A 15,204-nucleotide genomic window follows, 5' to 3' on the forward strand; every position below is an offset into this window, starting at 1 on the left:
AGGATGGCCACTGCCTACCGGTGTGTGTATCCTGATGACATCGCTATAGGCTATCATTTGATACTACCAAGGGTATCATGGTTCTTCCCTCATCATAGGTCACAAAATCACTATTCAATTCATACATTAATCTAAGTTCTTGTTAAAGAGACTCAAGAAGGAATAATATGGTTGAAATCTATAAAGTTTACTAAATGACAAAACAGAGAGAACAAAAATATTTAAGAGAGATAGAGAGGTAGGCTTATATCCAGGGCACTTATCCAAAACGAAAACGGTTGTTGTATTTTTAAAACGCTAAGTTGACCAACACAATTTTAATTGAACTGTAGGCTAGACCGAATGCTGCGCAAAAAAAATAAATATAGACGAATTTTTGTTTATGACTTATTGTCCCTTTATTAAACATTTAAAATATTCACAAATTAATATAGATTTTTTTTTTTGATTTTACTATTTTTCTAAGACAAAATTAGAACCTGGAAATTATATTTTTCCCGCAGTGCTGAATGAGAAGAGGGGGCCTATGTCTCTGTAACCACAGAAAGGCGATTTATAGGCTAATGATAATAAATGTGTTATGTGTCTAAAAAAATAACGAGGCATTTGAATTGTTTATTAATAAACTATTGTTTTCTAAATCAGTGTCGGCTAAAAACACATCTCCATCTCCGCTGTTAAGTGGATGCGCCTTAAGAGAAATGCACCTTTCATACGGATTACATAATCAGAACAAAATGTATTAGCTTTCGATTCGAATTTGTTCGTTTTAAAGTGGACATTTCAAGCTTTAGCCTACATAGGCATAGGCTATATTTTATTTCAGTTCTCGCGCTCCAGTTCACGGAGATCATGAAAGCGCGGCATGATTGTTTTATTTTATTTTACAAACGCACAACGTTTTCTTGTTATTGTGAGTTTACACAAATAAAAGTAGTTACGAATAATGTATTATTATTTTCTGTTTGACCAGAAATTATAGAGTATTTTCACGGTTAAAAACAACTATAGAAGTTGTTTCACTGTTGATAGGAGTTCGCGCCCGCGCCTCCATGCCATGCAGTGCGCGCTTCACACTCCCCGCCACAAACCCTTGGATATGCGTCAAAATCTTGTGTTTATTTGTGATAATCTTAGCCCTATATTCCTATTGTCTAATCCGTATTATGAATGACATTTGACGAATTGCTTTGTTCCTTTTTTGGATAAAAGCGTCTTCTAAATATGTAGCGCAACAGTTAAACACGAGTGCGTTCACACTGAAAAACAATGGAAAAGAGTGGGATGGAAAAACACGTTCTCCTAAAGCCAAAGAATGCTTTAATCAAGACATCTATTACATTTTTTCACCGACGTCTGAGTGAACAAGATCATGCATTAAATGAGTGTCAAATGAGTTCTGAGATGCTGGTCCTCAGCAGTGTTATTCCATGCGGGATCGGCTTTTGCCTTTTGGTAGGCTAGGCTATATACATTTCTTTTAGTTATAAAACCATATTCGACAACATATCAAAACGAAATAATCTTTAGAGTATTTTTTTAAAGGTAGAAGGTGTTTTAAAAAACATGTTGAAAGTTATTTAAAGTAATGTCATCTTAAATGCCAATGTAGTGAAACAGCTGTCGTCAGGGGGTGCTGCAGCACCCTCAGCACCCCTACTTCCCGCGGCCATGGTACTAGCCCTACTGAATATATTCAAGAAGTTCAAGAAATCAATGGGAACAGTCACCCTTTAATTACACCTTGGCCAGAAATATGTTCAGTAGGTCAAATGCTGAATAAAGAATGGCTGAAGAAACATCAGAACGAGTCTATATGTAAAGAAAGTTCAAGTTCATTTGAAAAATTCTAAATTGGACTAATGTCAGCTTGGTGAACATCAGAAAGAAACTATACTCAAAGTATGTAGAGACTACATACTGTAAAGCAAGTTAAAGTTCCAGGACACTTTGGACAGAAATGTTTTCACAATGGTCAATTTGAACTAGTGTATGGAAAAACATGAGAAGAGAAACATCAGAACGAGACTATGAGTATGTAAAGAAAGTGCAAGGACTATCAATATCCATAGGGCCAATTCGGAATATTTGGGGTTCAACTCAAGCCAGAATTATGTTCAATGGAATTTGGACTGAAAAATTGTTGATGAGATCTATCCCAAAAGAGGTCTATGAGATCATCATCCTTTGTATTGCATGATTTCAAAGTGAAATCACTTTGGCCAGAAATACGTTCAGTGGGTCAAAAATGGAATACGGTATGGCTGATGACACATTACTGCTGCTGCTGTGAGTTTGTTTGCTGCGTCTAAGCCTTGTATTAGCTTCGTATTTCTTTCTGTTTTGAACCATCATTTATTATCATTTCTAGTTGTTTATACTACTAAATACAGCTTACCCAACATCTCAGATTAACCTGACATTGCTAGCTTCCGTTATTGTCAGCACAACACGCTAACTCTAAGCCTTTTAACGCACCACCCGTGCGCTCAGTTATTTATGCAAATAAGCTATGCAGTTGTTTCATTGCACTGTATACAATAAATAACTTTGACTTGTGCAGAGATAACACATAAAATAAGATCTGTTTTGTTGCATTCTATACAATAACTAACTTGTTTATTTGTGCAATGAAGAAATATTACATAAATATGAGCTGTTGCATTGCAATACATACAGAACTCTCTCCGTTGTGCATTGAAAAATAACATATAAACTATGTACTATTTGGTTCGCATACAAGAGCAACTTTCAATTCAATTGTACACTGAAGAGATAAACACTTGTTTAAAGACACTTGTTCACAATTCAAGAGACAAACACTTATGTAACATCATGCACTGCAATACATACAATGCGATGAAATTCATACAGAATGCAAATATTTATTTCCATTGTACATCGAAGAGCTATGCACTTGTTCCACTCTAAACAAGATCTAACTTATTGACGTGCGCTAAGGATTAGGTAATTATGCTGTTTCTTCGAATTGCATAGAACTATTTTATGCATTTGTTATGCATTATAGAATACTATATATGCGTGTTGCATACTAATTCTGTTATGCCTTGAAAGGTTACATATATGCTGTTAAATTACACATTGCATAAAAGATATTACTTATTCCTTTTTACATGGAAGAGATAACACAGTATACGTGCATTGCATATGCACATTGCCAAATCTAACTTAAACCGTTGTGCATTCAAGAATACTATGTGTTGCATACAAGAACTGACTTATTCCGTTTTGCAATTAAGAGATATCACATAACATATGAGCTGTTGCATTGCAATACATACAGAACTCTTTCCATTGTGCATTAAAGAAATGGGGCATATGTGATTTTTTTTAGCATGCACGTTCCAAATTTTCAAGATCTAACTTATTCCTTATTTATGCATGGAAGAGATGCACGTGCATTGCATTCGCAGATTGCCAAATCTAACTTAAACCGTTGTGTATTCAAGAATACTATGTGTTGCATGCAAGAACTGACTCATTCCTTTTTGCAATGAAGAGATATCACATAACATATGCTGTATCTATGATAGCTGTTGCATTGCAATACATACAGAACTCTTTGCATTGTGCATTAAAGAAATAGGGCATATGTGATATTTTTTTATCATGCACGTTACAAATTTTTTCGTTGTGCATTGAAAAATAACATTTAAACTGTGCATTGCCAAATCTAACTTAAACCGTTGTGCATTCAAGAATACTATGTGTTGCATAAAATGACTAACTTTTTTCTGTTTTGCAATGAAGAGATATCACATAACATATGAACTGTTGCATTACAATACATACAGAACTCTTCCATTGTGCATTAAATAAATGTGGCATATGTGATATTTTAATTGCATGCACGTTCCAAATTAATTCCATGTGCATTGAAAAAAACATTTAAATTGTGCTCTTTTACGTTGCATTGCATACAATTTATTCAAGAATACTATGTTTTGCATGCAAGATCTGACTCATTCCGTTTTGCAATGAAGAGATATCACATAACATATGAACTGTTGCATTGCAATACATACAGAACTCTTTCCATTGTGCATTAAAGAAATGTGGCATATGTGATATTTTAATTGCATGCACGTTCCAAATTAATTCCATGTGCATTGAAAAAAAACATTTAAACTGTGCTCTTTTACGTTGCATTGCATACAAATCTAACTTTTCCTTATTTGTGCATGGAAGAGATGCACGTGCATTGCATTCGCAAATTGCCAAATCTAACTTAAACCGTTATGCATTCAAAACACTATGTGTTGCATGCAAGAACTGACTCATTCCTTTTTGTAATGAAGAGATATCACATAACATAAGAGCTGTTGCATTGCAATACATACAAAACTCTTTCCATTGTGCATTGAAGAAATGAGGCATATGTGATATTTTAATTGCATGCACGTTATAAATTATTTTGATGTGCATTGAAAAATAACATTAAAACTGTGCTCTGTTACAATGCATTGCATACAAGATCTAACTTATTCCTTATTTGTGCATGGAAGAGATGCACTTGCATTGCATTCGCAAATTGCCAAATCTAACTTAAACCGTTATGCATTCAAGAACACTACGTGTTGCATGCAAGAACTGACTCATTTCGTTTTGTAATGAAGAAATATCACATAACGTAAGAGCTGTTGCATTGCAATACATATAGAACTCTTTCCATTGTGCATTAAAGAAATGGGCCATATGTGATATTTTAATTGCATGCGCGTTCTAAATTAATTCCATGTGCATTGAAAAAAAACATTTGAACTGTGCTCTTTTACGTTGCATTGCATACAAATCTAACTTTTCCTTATTTGTGCATGGACGAGATACACGTTCATTGCATACGCAAATTGCCAAATCTAACTTAAACCGTTGTGCATTCAAGAACACTATGTTTTGCATGCAAGATCTGACTCATTCCGTTTTGCAATGAAGAGATATCACATAACATATGAACTTTTGCATTGCAATACATACAGAACTCTTTCCATTGTGCATTAAAGAAATGGGCCATATGTGATATTTTAATTGCATGCACGTTCCAAATTAATTCCATGTGCATTGAAAAAAAAACATTTAAACTGTGCTCTTGTTGCATTGCATAAAAATCGAACTTATTCTTTTGTGCATGGAAGAGATGCACTTTGAATTGCATTCACAAATTGCAAAATCTATCTTAAACCGTTATGCATTCAAGAACACTACGTGTTGCATGCAAGAACTGACTCATTCCGTTTTGTAATGAAGAAATATCACATAACATAAGAGCTGTTGCATTGCAATACATACAGAACTCTTTCCATTGTGCATTAAAGAAATGTGTCATATGTGATATTTTAATTGCATGCACGTTCCAAATAAATTCCATGTGCATTGAAAAAAAAAACATTTAAACTGTGCTCTTGTTGCATTGCATAAAAATCTAACTTATTCCTTTGTGCATGGAAGAGATGCACTTGCATTGCATTCGCAAATTGCCAAATCTAACTTAAACCGTTGTGCATTCAAGAACACTACGTGTTGCATGCAAGTACTGACTCATTCCGTTTTGTAATGAAGAAATATCACATAACATAAGAGCTGTTGCATTGCAATACATATAGAACTCTTTCCATTGTGCATTAAAGAAATGGGCCATATGTGATATTTTAATTGCATGAACGTTCTAAATAAATTCCATGTGCATTGAATAAAAACATTTGAACTGTGCTCTTTTACGTTGAATTGCATACAAATCTAACTTTTCCTTATTTGTGCATGGACGAGATACACGTTCATTGCATACGCACATTGCCAAATCTAACTTAAACCGTTGTGCATTCAAAAACACTATGTGTTGCATGCAAGAACTGACTCATTCCGTTTTGCAATGAAGAGATATAACATAACATATGAACTGTTTCATTGCAATACATACAGAACTCTTTCTATTGTGCATTAAATAAATGTGGCATATGTGATATTTTAATTGCATGCACGTTCCAAATTAATTCGTTGTGCATTGAAAAATAACATTTAAACTGTGCTCTGTCACGTTGCATTGCATACAAGATCTAACTCATTCCTTATTTTTGCATGGAAGAGATACACGTGCATTGCATTCGCAAATTGCCAAATCTAACTTAAACCGTTGAGCATTCAAGAATACTATGTGTTGCATAAAATAACTGACTCATTCCGTTTTGCAATGAAGAGATATCACAAAACATATGAGCTGTTGCATTGCAATACATACAGAACTCTTTGCATTGTGCATTAAAGTAATGTGGCATATTTGATATTTTAATTGCATGCACGTTCCAAATTAATTCCATGTGCATTGAAAAAAAAAACATTTAAACTGTGCTCTTGTTGCATTGCATACAAATCTGACTTATTCCTTTGTGCATGGAAGAGATGCACTTGCATTGCATTCGCAAATTGCTAAATCTAACTTAAACCGTTGTGCATTCAAGAACACTATGTGTTGCATGCAAGAACTGACTCATTCCGTTTTGTAATGAAGAGATATCACATAAAATAAGAGCTGTTGCATAATACATATAGAACTCTTTCCATTGTGCATTAAAGAAATGGGCCGTATGTGATATTTTAATTGCATGCACGTTCCAAATTAATTCCATGTGCATTGAAAAAAAAACATTTAAACTGTGCTCTTGTTGTATTGCATAAAAATCTAACTTATTCCTTTGTGCATGGAAGAGATGCACTTGCATTGCATTCGCAAATTGCCAAATCTAACTTAAACCGTTGTGCATTCAAGAACACTACGTGTTGCATGCAAGAACTGACTCATTCCGTTTTGCAATGAAGAGATATCACATAACGTATTAACTGTTGCATTGCAATACATACAGAATTATTTCCATTGCGCATTAAAGAAATGTGGCATATGTGATATTTTAATTGCATGCACATTCCAAATTAATTCCATGTGCATTGAAAAAAAACATTTAAACTGTGCTCTTGTTCCATTGCATAAAAATCTAACTTATTCCTTTGTGCATGGAAGAGATGCACTTGCATTGCATTCGCAAATTGCCAAATCTAACTTAAACCGTTGTGCATTCAAGAACACTACGTGTTGCATGCAAGAACTGACTCATTCCGTTTTGTAATGAAGAGATATCACATAAAATAAGAGCTGTTGCATTGCAATACATATAGAACTATTTCCATTGTGCATTAAAGAAATGGGCATATGTGATATTTTAATTGAATGCACGTTCCAAATTAATTCCATGTGCATTGAAAAAAAACATTTAAACTGTGCTTTTGATGCATTGCATAAAAATTTAACATTTCTTTGTGCATGGATAGATGCACTTGCATTGCATTCGCAAATTGCTAAATCTAACTTAAACCGTTGTGCATTCAAGAACACTATGTGTTGCATGCAAGAACTGACTCATTCCGTTTTGTAATGAAGAGATATCACATAAAATAAGTGCTTTTGCATTGCAATACATATAGAACTCTTTCCATTGTGCATTAAAGAAATGGGCCATATGTGATATTTTAATTGCATGCACGTTCCAAATTATTTCGTTGTGCATTGAAAATAACATTTAAACTGTGCTCTGTTACGTTGCATTGCATAAAAGATCTAACTTATTCCTTTGTGCATGTTTGCATGGAAGAGAAAACAGAGTACACATGCATTGCATATGCACATTTCCAAATCTAACTATACCGTTGTGCATTCAAGAGTACTTGAGTAACATATGAGCTTTTGCGTTGAAATACATACAGAAATACATCTTTCCATTGTGCATTAAAAAAAATATTGATATTTTTATTTCATGCACGTTCCAAATTAATTTTTTGTGCATTGAAAAATTTAAACTGTGCTCTGTTACGTTATATTGCATACAAGATCTATATATTATTTCGTTGTATGTTATGCGTTATGTGAGTTATTCAATGCGAAGAGATAACAATAATTAACATTTCGTTTGCACATAGAAGAATAACGTGTGTGTATGTTACATTCAAGAATTAACTATTGAGTTGTAAAGAAAAGTATAAAATATGCTCTGTTACGCTGCATTGCAAATAAGAACTACCTTAGTCCCTGTGCATTGAAAGATAACACAAAACAGGTGTTTTATACATGCATGCAAGATCTAACTTAAATGTTATTCATTCAATAATACTATACTGTATGTATATATATGTGTGGCATACTAAAGTGACTAATTCCGTTGTGCATGCAAGAGACAACACATATTTGCTTTTGTTTTGCAATGCATACAATGCGATGCAATACATAAAAGAATGCAAAAAACTCCGTTGTGCATTCAAGAGATATATTATAAGCTGTGCACTTGCTTCATTGCACTTCATTGAACTAACTTTTTGACTTGTACGCTAAATAGGCTAATACATAACATATGCTGTTTCGTTGCATTGTATGCGTGCACGCAATGCTTCATTGTGCAATGAAGAGATATTAAATATCATATGAGCTGTTGCATTGGAATACATACAGAACTGTTTCCGCTGTGCACTGAAGAGATTGCACATGGCTGATGTTGTTTTTCACGTTATGCATGATCTAAATGAATCCTTTGTGCTTTTAAATGACATTAACTGCATTGCTTACAAGAACTAACTAATTCAGTTGTGCATTAAAGAGATAACATAAAATTACTTCCCAATGCTTTACGTTGCTTTGCAAATAAGAACTGACTTTCTGACTTGTACATTGCACATTAGATTTGCTTTTTTCAATGCTCTGCTAATTAGTAACATGCACTAGCTGCATTTGCATTGCAAACAATATATTTTCGTTCATTGCGAGCTCTTCCAACGCTACATCTAATTGGGTTGGTTTGGATACTTCTTGTCCACAGAAGCGATGATTTATTGAACAAGTTTTACCCAAAGAGTTCTTGAACTTTAACTTTCTAATATACTCATAGTCTCCATCTGATGTTTTATAAGGTAAACATTTGTCCAAATTAGACCTTTTGAACAAATTATTGACCAAAGAGTCTTTCAATCTTAAAATTTCTATACAAAATCATTGACTCATGAAGTTTAATTCTTCCATACAGCAGTCCAAACTTGGCCTATTGAATATATTTCTGGCAAAAGAGTCCTCAAACTTTCTGTACATTATCATTGACTGGCTGTTACATCAGCCAGACCAATAATGGTCTGTGGAAACCTGCTGAACTTTCTGGCTAAACAGCCTTTGATCTTGATCTTCCTTTACAGTTTTTTCCTTCTGAGAAAAACAGTGGTCCATATTTGAACAATTAAACTGATTTATGGATAAAGAATTCTCAAACAGTAACTCTATAAGGATATTCTTTCTGATGTTTAATCAATAATACAGCAGTTCAAGTTTGAACTACTGAACATATTTCTGGCCAAAAAGTGTATGATTTTGAACTTTCTATACATGCTCGTCTCCTTTATTATGTTTCATCAGTATTTGACATACTGAAAATGTTTTTGGCCATAATGTCATAAAAGTTTAACTTACTGAAAATCTGATGTTCCCATAGCCAGACAATAGTCCACATTTTACCTATGGAACATATTTCTGGCCAAAGTGTAATCAAAGGATGACTTTGAGTTTTCGTAGACTACTTTTGATGTTACGTCAACTATGTATTAGTCCAAATTTGACCTTATTAAACATAATTCTGGCCAAAGATTTCTCGATATTCAACTTACTTTACACTGACATTGTCTCTTTCTGAATTTACACCAAACAGACAGTATTCCATAAATGACCTACTGAAAATATTTCTTGCCAAAGAGTTCTTGATCTTGAACTTTCTATCAATAGTCATTGACTCATTCTGTTGTTTCATCTGCAATATGTAGTCAAAAAAATTGAGCCGTTGAACATATTTTTTGGCCAAAGAGTCCTCAAATTTTAACTTTCTATACATACTCATAGACTTTTTGTTCATGTTTCTTAAGCCAAATTTGAACCTTTGAACAATTTTCTGGCCAAAGAGTCCTCCAACTTACATTTTCTATACATACTCCTTGACTCCGTCGGATGTTAAATCAGCCAGATAATAGTCAATATTTGACCTGCTGAACTTTATGGCTGAGGAGTCTTTGATCTTGAACTTCCATGACATACTCATTGACACCTTCTGAAGTTTTTATCAGTCAGACTTTAGTTCATTATTGACCTATTAAACATTATTCTGGCCAAAGAGTCTTTGAACTTTAACTTTCTATACATACCACAGACTCATCAGACAGACAGTAGTCCATATTTGACCTATTGAACATATATCTTGGCCAAAGAGTCATCAAATTGGTAAATTCATTTCATAGAATTGTTTTTTTCATCCATATATTAGTCTAATTTTACCCTTTGAATATATTTCTGGCCACAGAGTCCTCGACCTTGAACTTACTAAACATACTCCTGGACTCAGTCGGACGTTAAATAAGCCAAACAATAATCCATATTTGACCTACTGAACGTTATGGCTGAGGAGTCTTTCATCTTGAACTTCCATTACATACTCATTGACACCTTCTGAAGTTTTTATCAGCCAGACTTTAGTTCATTATTGACCTATTAAACATAACTCTGGCCAAAGATTTCTCGATATTGAATTTACTTACACTGACATTGTCTCTTTCTGAATTTACATCAAACAGACAGTATTCCATAATTGACCTACTGAACATATTTTTGGCCAAGTTGTTCAAGAACTTTAATCTACTATGCAAACTCATAGACTCATGTTGAAGTTTCATCAGCCATACAGTAGTCCATATTTGACCTAATGAACATCTAAATGGCCAAAGAGACCTCGGATATTGAACTTTCAATACATACTCATGGACTCGTTGTGATGTTTCATTAGCCAGACAATAGTCCATTTTTGACCTACGGAAGATATTTCTGGCCAAAGTGTAATCAAAGGATGACTTTGAGTTTTCGTAGACTACTTTTGATGTTACGTCAACTATGTATTAGTCAAATTTGACCTATTAAACATAATTCTGGCCAAAGATTTCTCGATATTCAACTTACTTTACACTGACATTGTCTCTTTCTGAATTTACACCAAACAGACAGTATTCCATAATTGACCTACTGAAAATATTTCTTGCCAAAGAGTTCTTGATCTTGAACTTTCTATCAATAGTCATTGACTCATTCTGTTGTTTCATCTGCAATATGTAGTCAAAAAAATTGAGCCGTTGAACATATTTTTTGGCCAAAGAGTCCTCAAATTTTAACTTTCTATACATACTTATAGACTTTTTTTTTCATGTTTCTTAAGCCAAATTTGAACCTTTGAACAATTTTCTGGCCAAAGAGTCCTCAAACTTACATTTTCTATACATACTCATTGACTCCGTCGGATGTTAAATCAGCCAGATAATAGTCAATATTTGACCTGCTGAACTTTATGGCTGAGGAGTCTTTGATCTTGAACTTCCATGACATACTCATTGACACCTTCTGAAGTTTTTATCAGCCAGACTTTAGTTCATTATTGACCTATTAAACATTATTCTGGCCAAAGAGTCTTTGAACTTTAACTTTCTATACATACCACGGACTCATCAGACAGACAGTAGTCCATATTTGACCTATTGAACATATATCTTGGCCAAAGAGTCATCAAATTGGTAAATTCATTTCATAGAATAGTTTTTTTCATCCATATATTAGTCTAATTTTACCCTTTGAATATATTTCTGGCCACAGAGTCCTCGACCTTGAACTTACTAAACATACTCCTGGACTCAGTCGGACATTAAATCAGCCAAACAATAATCCATATTTGACCTACTGAACGTTATGGCTGAGGAGTCTTTCATCTTGAACATCCATTACATACTCATTGACACCTTCTGAAGTTTTTATCAGCCAGACTTTAGTTCATTATTGACCTATTAAACATAACTCTGGCCAAAGATTTCTCGATATTGAACTTACTTACACTGACATTGTCTCTTTCTGAATTTACATCAAACAGAGAGTATTCCATAATTGACCTACTGAACATATTTTTGGCCAAGTGGTTCAAGAACTTTAATCTACTATGCAGACTCATAGACTCATGTTGAAGTTTCATCAGCCATACAGTAGTCCATATTTGACCTAATGAACATCTGAATGGCCAAAGAGACCTCGGTTATTGAACTTTCAATACATACAGTTACGACCAGCTCGTTTTAAATCGCAACATGAAAGAGGGATCACGAAGACATTCAATCAATAGAAGGTTTATTGATTTAAACATATGCCACAAGTAATAATAACAATAAACAGAAGTCTAGGGATAAGGAAAAACAAATAACAAACAGATATAACAAAATTAACGCTACATGTGTAAGGAAAACATAAAAGTGACACTCCGGAGGAGTACTTCCCCAGAGAGTGCCTAATTTCAGATAACACACAGCACTCTCATATACTCTAACTAATTATCAATTAACATAGAAGAAACCAATCAGGAACTCCCACGATCAGCACCAATGGAATCAGGAGGAGGAGACTCAGGGTCGTCACACCTCCCACCCCAGAAGGAGGTTCTCCTAAAGAACCGAAAGAAAAAAAAAATACAAAGGCAAAACAACCTTTTAAATGGGAATATACAATAACTCTAATACTTATCTCCACTAATCCAACTCCATTTCACTCCCGGAATCCTGGGCCCTAGGACATCAGAGAGAAGAAAAAGGAGAAGAAAAAGAGAGAAAAAAACCCCGAAAAAACCCCCCGGACACTCTGGTACATCTTACATCCGTGAGAGAGCATCAGCAATTATATTATCCTTGCCACATATGTGTTTAATCTGTAAGTGGAAAGGCTGTAAGATAAGGCTCCATCTCATAATTCTTTGATTCTTGCCGCGCATTCGATCTAAGAAAGTCAACGGATTATGGTCAGTGTATACAATAATAGGACCACAGACCGCGCTCAAATAGACCTCAAAATGTTGAACGGCTAGAATAAGGGCTAATGCCTCTTTTTCCACCGTCGAATACACTTGCTGGTGACGATTGAATTTCTTGGAGAAATAACTGACTGGATGTTCGATTCCACTACAATCCTCTTGCAAAAGTACAGCACCAGCCCCATAAGCACTAGCATCAACTGCAAGTAAAAAACGCTTCTCAAAATTAGGGGTAACCAACACAGGAGCATTTGCTAATAAAGATTTGGCATTCTCAAAGGAACACTGACATTTTTCAGACCATTGAAAAGGTATCTTTGGGCTTAACAAATCGGTCAGAGGGGCAACTACGTTTGTGAAATTGTGACAAAACCCCCTGTAGTAACCCACCATCCCGAGAAATCGTCGTAACTCACGATGGGAAGTTGGCTTGGGAAAACTACAGATCACATTCACTTTAGCGTGAATCGGTTTCACACAACCTCGGCCAACCACCTTACCCAAATATGTCACAGTAGCCTTTCCAAATTCGCACTTAGCAAGGTTTATAGTCAAGTTGGCTTTATTTAAACGCACAAAAAGCTCTCTAATTTGATCGAGATGTTCAGACCAAGAAGAACTATACAGAACAACATCGTCCAAGTAAGCCTCACAACCGGTCATCCCAGACAACACATGATTAACCAACCGCTGAAATGTAGCAGGAGCATTTCAGACCCCAAAAGGCATAACCGTGTACTGCAAGAACCTGTCAGGTGTAACGAACACAGATAATTCTTTAGCACGGGATGTCAATGGCACTTGCCAGTAACCTTTCAGGAGGTCAAATTTGCTAACGAATTTCGCTGAGCCAACACGGTCAACACAGTCATCAATTCTGGGTAGAGGGTAACAATCGGGTTTTGTCAAAGAGTTGAGCTTCCTGTAGTCAGTGCAAAAACGATATGAACTATCAGGTTTACTCACTAAAATACATGGAGAACTCCAAGAACTAAAACTGGGTTCTGCTAAGTTATGATCAAGTAAATAATCCACCTCTTTCTGAAGTAACTTCCTTTTTATAGGATTAACACGGTATGCATGTTGTTTCACGGGCTGAGCTGTACCGACATCAATGTCATGTTCAATGACAGATGTTCGGGTGGGAACATCAGAAAAGAGAGAAGGGAAAGAGTTTACCAACTCAATTATGTCGGTCTTCTCTAACTCGGACAGGTGAGACAAATGGTGAGCCAAGTTGACAAGCACTTCAGAGTTATTCAGTCGCCCTTCCACTTCTCCTCGAGAAGGACCTCTCATTTCCTCTAGATGGTCATCCACCTCTACAGATGCTTCTGAAACACTTGAAACTGCAGTTTTTACTACATCAACAGACAAAGAAGGTACAGGAGTCAAATAGGATTTGAGCAAGTTAACATGACAAACCTGGATTTTCTTTCGCCGATCGGGTGTATTTAATACATAGTTGTTATTCGAAAGACTCTTCGCAATCGTATACGGTCCAGCAAACCGAGCCTGGAAAGGACTAGTCAAAACAGGTAACAACGCCAGTACTTGATCACCTGCTTGAAAATGTCTGGACTTGACTTTGCGATCAAACAATTTCTGCATCTTTCCTTGAGACTTGGCTAGCTTTCGTAGAGCAATAGCTCTAGTTTCATAGAGTCGATAACGGAAACTGCTTACATAGTCTAAAACATTCTCAGGAGGGTCAAAATTAGTCCACTCATCTGCCAAGACAGCAATAGGGCCTCTAACAGTGTGACCAAACACTAACTCATTAGGGCTAAAACCTATGCTCTCTTGTACAACCTCACGAATAGCCAACAACATCCAAGGAAGTCCTTCCTCCCAGTCACAGTCAAGTTCGACACAATAAGACCTCAAAAATGACTTAAGAGTCTGATGGAATCTTTCCAGACCTCCTTGACTTTGAGGGTGATAAGCACTTGATATGTTATGTTTAACTTCAAGTTGTCGCATGACCTTAGAGAAGTTTCGGGACATAAAATTTTAACCCTGATCAGACTGAATGGTTTTTGGAATACCAAAAATAGACATGAAACTAGTTAAAGCCTTTAAAATAGCTTTGCTAGTGATTGATCTCAAAGGAAAAGCTGCAGGGTAACGTGTAGTTTGACACATTACAGTGAGTAAATAAGCATGTCCAGCCTTAGATCGTGGTAACGGACCAACACAATCAATCGTTAAGTGTGAAAAAGGAGTGGTAACTGCAGCAATAGGTTGTAAAGGAGCAACGGGAACTTTTTGATTTGGTTTTCCCGTC

General features: G+C 35.3%; 1 protein-coding gene across 1 annotated transcript in view; it reads left to right on the forward strand.

Annotated features, from left to right (window-relative positions):
• Window positions 1-461: 461 nt before the first annotated feature.
• Window positions 462-15,204, forward strand: part of LOC306989040 (uncharacterized protein) — a gene marked incomplete at its 3' end in the record, with an annotated part of 978,518 nt that continues 963,775 nt past the window's right edge. Inside the window, exon 1 of the mRNA XM_079594359.1 lies at window positions 462-1,674. The remainder of the gene's footprint in view (window positions 1,675-15,204) is intronic.

The sequence above is a fragment of the Phoxinus phoxinus genome, assembly GCF_949152265.1.
Source record: "Phoxinus phoxinus genome assembly, chromosome: 21".
NCBI lineage: Eukaryota > Metazoa > Chordata > Actinopteri > Cypriniformes > Leuciscidae > Phoxinus > Phoxinus phoxinus.